Below are 6,000 nucleotides of genomic sequence, written 5' to 3' on the forward strand. Positions count from 1 at the left end.
TATTGGCCAGGTATGCTTACATAGTGTACACAAGGAATTTAACATTGGTGAACTGTGCTCTCATTGTACAAAAGTATAACATTAAATACCAACAATGAACAACAATGAAGCTAAGACTATTATGTACAGTACACGACTAAATAAGACGACAGTGCAGTGGTGAGTAGTGCAAAATACGCTACGATACAAACTGTAAAGCTTAGACTCACCATTGTACGTTGTACTCTCAGGCAGAACATACACTGGTACACCTTTATATATAAGGCAGTTCTTTGTCCCCTCCCACACTATCTATGTGTTTCATCTTGCAAAAAACTACCAGGCAATATTATGTGCCTTCTCAGGACCACTTTATGCTCTCTCTCCAAAATGCCCAGACAGGAATTGGGAAAAGGGCTTTTGGGTGTTCTCCACCCTCAACCTGGAATAACTGGAAATGACTGAAATGAAAGAACTGGAATCAGGTTCGATAGGATGTGAATGTTTTCCAGATTTTACTCATAGACAGTTCCCTGTTAATACACATTTTAATGTATTTAGCCTTCCTTTGTGTCTCTGTGTGTATCTCACTGTAGGTGTTTATGCTGCTGACTGTCTTGGCCAGGTCTCCCTTAGAAAAGAGGTTCTTAATGTCAATGGGACATACCTCATTAAATAAAGGTGAAATAAATGAAAATGTAATTAGTGGATATGGGTATCCTTAAAACTCTACCTGAGCAAACATTTAAAACATACGTATGTGTTTAATGTTTTAAAATTCAGCCCAACAAACGTGCTTCAGTGTTTGAAAGTCAATATGGTCTGAGCTATTATTATCTGTTACCTACAATCAATATTATTATCATGTGATGCCAATTTGTTATGTTTTGCCCTTTGCTAATGCAGCCAGATAATCCTTGAATAAACAGCAAATTTGAAGGTTTCAGCTTAAGATTCCAGTCAGTAATATTACATTAAAAATAACAAGTCAGGGACTCAAGAGCTCTTTCAATACTAAAATCCTATTTTCAGTTCAAGTTTGAAGAAAGAGCACACATCTGAGATATTTGTGACTTTAGCTTGAACTGCTTAAAGGTGTTATGTTTCATCGGTTCCTTAAAATGTATTTTCGCAATGTAGATTTTCCAAATAAAGGACACTGCTGTGAAACTGTTTTACGGAAATATGCATATCCTCATGCATGGCAGCTACTTTATCAGGGGACAGCAAAGAGATGGCGGTGAGGATTTACCATTTAAATACTAATCTGCACCACGGGGCCAAGAGATGCCTCTGCCTTGCTTTTCAAATCTTTGCAAATAAGGCCCAAGGGTGCTCCTCCTACTGCGTCTGTTGGAAATAAGGTATAGAACAGGCAGTACCAACCTTGTGCTTGTAACCTGCAGCTAGGACATTTTTCACATAAACCTAAGCCTGCACATCAAAACATTTTATTGGCTGAAATCGCATTCTGCTTAGAGAAGAAATGCTAAATAGGCATCTAAAGGACGAGAACAAATCTAAAAGCATTAATTCTCAGGAGGCTTCTGCCCCAGATCAAAATATGTATTTCCTAACTGCCTTGATAATGTCTACGCTAACTTTTCAAATTGACACTGTGATATCATCTCTCTCCCACTGCCTCTCAAACAACATAATGCAGGTGTGTTAGCTCCGGGCATAAATACAGGAAAATCTTTAGAAACTGTCACGCCGACATGCCTATTTTTGACATTTTAGTGCTGCCGCACAGATGACTTTACAGTATTCAGGAGGCAGTTTAAGCTTCCAAGACTCTATGTTTGTCCCTGATATATTTAGTGTGGTGTTGGATCACTGGCTGATGTAGAAAGGGGGTTTCCAGCAGAATCACTGAAAACCAGCAGCAGACAAATGTCAAAAATGAAAACATCAAAGTAAACAATGACAAAAACTAACTTTATTTTTTAATGCAGTGTTAGCCCTACAATTATTCCTCACAATCACAGTATTTGAATGATTGAGTCCAACAGCGTCAACCAAATTTAAGTTTTCTTCGTGACTCCCGTAATGTGCTGCAGTGAGTGTCAGCCATTGGTTACAGTTGTACTTCTATACAAGATATAAAGCAATGTTTGCTCACAGCCCTCGGTTACAGGAAGAGCAGGTCACGAGGGTTGTTGAATATTTTAAAATTAATAATGGGTGTGACTCCTAAAAAATAGACCAAAGATTTTTTCAGAAAGATCCAATCTTTCATTATCACACAAATAACATTCTGATCCTTCATGAATGACCTTGAAGCCCTTTAGTGAGAGTGAATAGTGTAATTAATGATTAAAATATGGCATCAAAATGATTCTTCTCTTTCTCTCTGACAGGTAAATAAACTTCTAGGTTCACTCTCATTTTGTATGAAAAGTTTGTTTCAGCAAAAGGGCGACTCACAGCTTAGCATAAAGACTTGAAGCCTGTTCTTTCTGAAGGTTACGAGCAATTCAGGAGCACCCGTAAAGCTCTCTATTTTTTCAAGCTGTAATAGGAATCTAAAAACAACAAACTGTTGCTTTACGGAGAGTTTTGACAATTTATAGGGCCGTTTTACAGTAAGTGAAGAGGTAAAGTAAATTCTTGCTGAGCAACAGTGCACTTCCCTTCGCTCGTAACTGTACTGGTTACCAAGCAACCTTCCTACAACCTCAAGACACCAAAAACGACAGGCTAAATCCAAAATCAGATCAAGTGAGTTAATCATTTTGTGGCTGTGCAATTCAACGGTTTCATGATATACTTATATATATATATATATATACTTCAGAGTGAAAATAAAAGAATCCTAGAATGCACTTTTAATTGATCGTTAATGACACAGAATTATCTAACATGTAGCGCGGTGAAAGCAAAATAACGGTACAGAGAAAGATCGGTTAAGTACAGTACTGCCTTAATTGCCCCCCGGGGACAAATAAAGTTTTTTGAATTGAATTGAATTAAAGAGTTTCTTTCTTCTAATGCTCCCATTAGCTCACTATAACCTTCAACCACAAACACCAAGTGAGGGAGTAGTGAGTGAATGATTGGCTTGTACACATCTGTTTTTCCTATTTAATCTCTGGATTACTGTATCCAGAGATTACTGTATCTGGATATTATAGTTCACGATTAATGTTTTAACTCCTGCTTCCAGTTTTTATGCCAACCTTCGCTTATCCCTGACCGACTCCAGCTCTGTGACGTACATGAGAAGTGGTTCTGATATTTCATCTGACTCTAGGAGAGAAAGTGTAAAAATCTCAATCGGTGCCCTCACAATTTTAAAATGATAGATTACCTATTCAACCAAATGTTTCTTGTTCACACTGCAGACTCACACGCTTTGTTCTATCTAAAAGAACATAATGCTCTCAGGGTTTACAGATTTGTCCCTACAGACTTGCAGTTGTTATCGCTTACTGTACGCTGCAGAACCTGGCTGAGCAGTGAGTGATTGTGCCTTATAAGAGTCTGAAGACGGAGGGATTTCCGTCAAAGCTCCAATCTCTTCCTCCCAGCTGTCCAAAGCTGGCCTTTTGGAAAAGCCTCAAAGGAGAATGCTGATGGACAGAACGAAGACAGCTCATGTGTGAATCCCTCGGAAAGAGAGGTTTGATTTATATTGCAGTTCCATCTCCATCTTCATGTCCTCATCAAATTTTTTCACAAATGGCTCTTTCATTGATTTTGGTACATTTAGACAAACTATGTTGTTTTTTTCTTCTTCTAAGTGTATCTCCCTTCAATAGATGAAAGAAATGTATTTAAACATCAATGAGACTTCCAATTATAATTTTTGATTTATTGTGTATTGTTGACTTTTTTTCAGTGATGATAATGATATATTAATGTAGCACAGAGAACAAGATGTGCATTTGAGAATCAGGGCAGTTTGAAATAATTTAAGACTGTAGCTTTTCCAGCAATCAGGTACGTTATTGTTTTAGATACTCGGACTGAACAAAATTCAAAACTGTTACTCTGTGATACAAAATTGTTTTAACCAGATCATCAAAAATCATAACAATGTCAAGTCAAATACGCCACTTTCAGGTAACTGAGCACAAAGAACAATCAATCTTTGCTCTTGGTGTTTCAGAAGGAATTTGTTGCATTGTACCTTGGGTGGCTGTCAAGGAAATGAAATACACACTTAACTAGCTCTCAAACTGCAGAGGGCAGATTTTACACCGTCCAGATTCTGCTTCTCACACCAGAGGAGATGAATTTATTGAAGAAACGCTGTGAAAATGGTGAGCTGTGTGTAAAATAAAGAGACACTTTCTATGAGGTCGAGGTCTTTGATGCACAGGGACACGTACCCTCCGGAGCAAATATTCAATTCCTTCTGCCACTGTCTCCCATCACACATACAAACAAACACACATAATGTCAGCATGCCCACTGCTGAGAACAAAAAGCAGGGAGCACTTTGTTACAGACACTCGGTAGTGCAAGACATGCTTCTGCTCAAAACAAATAGCTTTTCTATGTGTTGTGTGTTTTCACAAGCAGATTTTTGTGATTTTCATTCTATGCTAATGAAGCTGTGTGGTTGATCTTTTCGAATGACTGGAGTAAGACTGGAGCAGACAGCAGAAGGGAAGCTTTGCTCTGGTTGACTACACTGTGACAGACACACAAATCAAATGCAACACGTACACACTCGCTCTGGTTTTGCAACTGTTTAAGATGGACTCTGAGGACAAGCACAGCAGGTTCGGCAGTGGGCCTTTTGGGTGTCTTCCAATTAACATGGCACAATATGAGAAAACAAACATAGTAGACTTTAGTTAAAAACAATCACACAGTACCGAGGCAAGGCCAACTTCTCACACAAACACCAAGAGGTCTCCACGTCTGCACAGAAACATTTTCTTCTGCTTTGTAGTTTTAAGATTGAAAGGACTTTTTTTTCTTTCCCTAAGCAATCAGCATGAAATCTATGCAAATTATATCTGTGTCTTCCAGTTTTCGCACAATTCTTACTGATTCATTCTAACAGACTATTTCAGAATCCTATTAGGTTTAATGAGAATGGGTGGTATAAAGAGCTCAGACAAAAGCAAATGAGGAGGATTAAGACAAAATCAAATCACTCATCCATTTATATGATTTATATTCAAATTAATAATCAACACCTAATAGAACCACTACACTGTATATTCAGACATGATTTTCTCTTACCTTGACGTCCTTCACATCTATCACTTTCTCACACACCAACTCATTCTGCAATAACAATGAATATCCATGGCAACCAAATAGGACTGAACTGGAAATTTCTATCCCGAAGTTTAAATTATCTGAATTTTGTGTCAACTAAAAAGCGAGTCAGTCTTGCAGTGAAAGGCTGGTGTTTCTTTGGAAAGATGCCCCCACCACCTTCCCCCCTCACTACTAAAAGTTAGTGGCCTCTATTTGTAAACTGCATACAATCTTTTAATATCACTGACATTTCTGACTGTTTGAAATACTGTTAAAAAAACGTGTTGCAAATGATAAAGTATAATGTACAGACGTATGTCCTCCACAGTTAGAGAAAATATTTTAACACCACTTAACCAAGTGTAAAAAACTGGAGTTCTTGGAGTGTCCATTTGAGGCTGACTGAGTCTTAAGTTGGCCAGAGAAGTCAGGACTGTTGTTGGCTTTCTCCAGGATAGCGTGTGACGGATGGTAGACACAAGAAGAACGGTTTTATTATGTCACGTTCATCTTTCTCACCAGAGATTGCGGCACGCAAGCAACCATTACTCTCCACTAGATCTCTTAACTTCTTTGGCCTGATTAAATTATAGATATCGTCATCTACCATCACAAATGGAATCTTTCTCTGAGGGAAACTAAAGAGTATACCAGCACATTCATCCACAAATGCATGATTCACTGTTGTTGACTGTTCAGCTTCGATATCTTCTTGTTGGTCAACCCTTCCTTCCCTTTCAATAAAACCCTCTCCTCCAAACCAGGAACTTCTGTCTCTACAAAAACCAAGGTGGCAGTGGC

The sequence above is a fragment of the Symphodus melops genome (assembly GCF_947650265.1).
Source record: "Symphodus melops genome assembly, chromosome: 12".
Taxonomy (NCBI): Eukaryota; Metazoa; Chordata; class Actinopteri; order Labriformes; family Labridae; genus Symphodus; species Symphodus melops.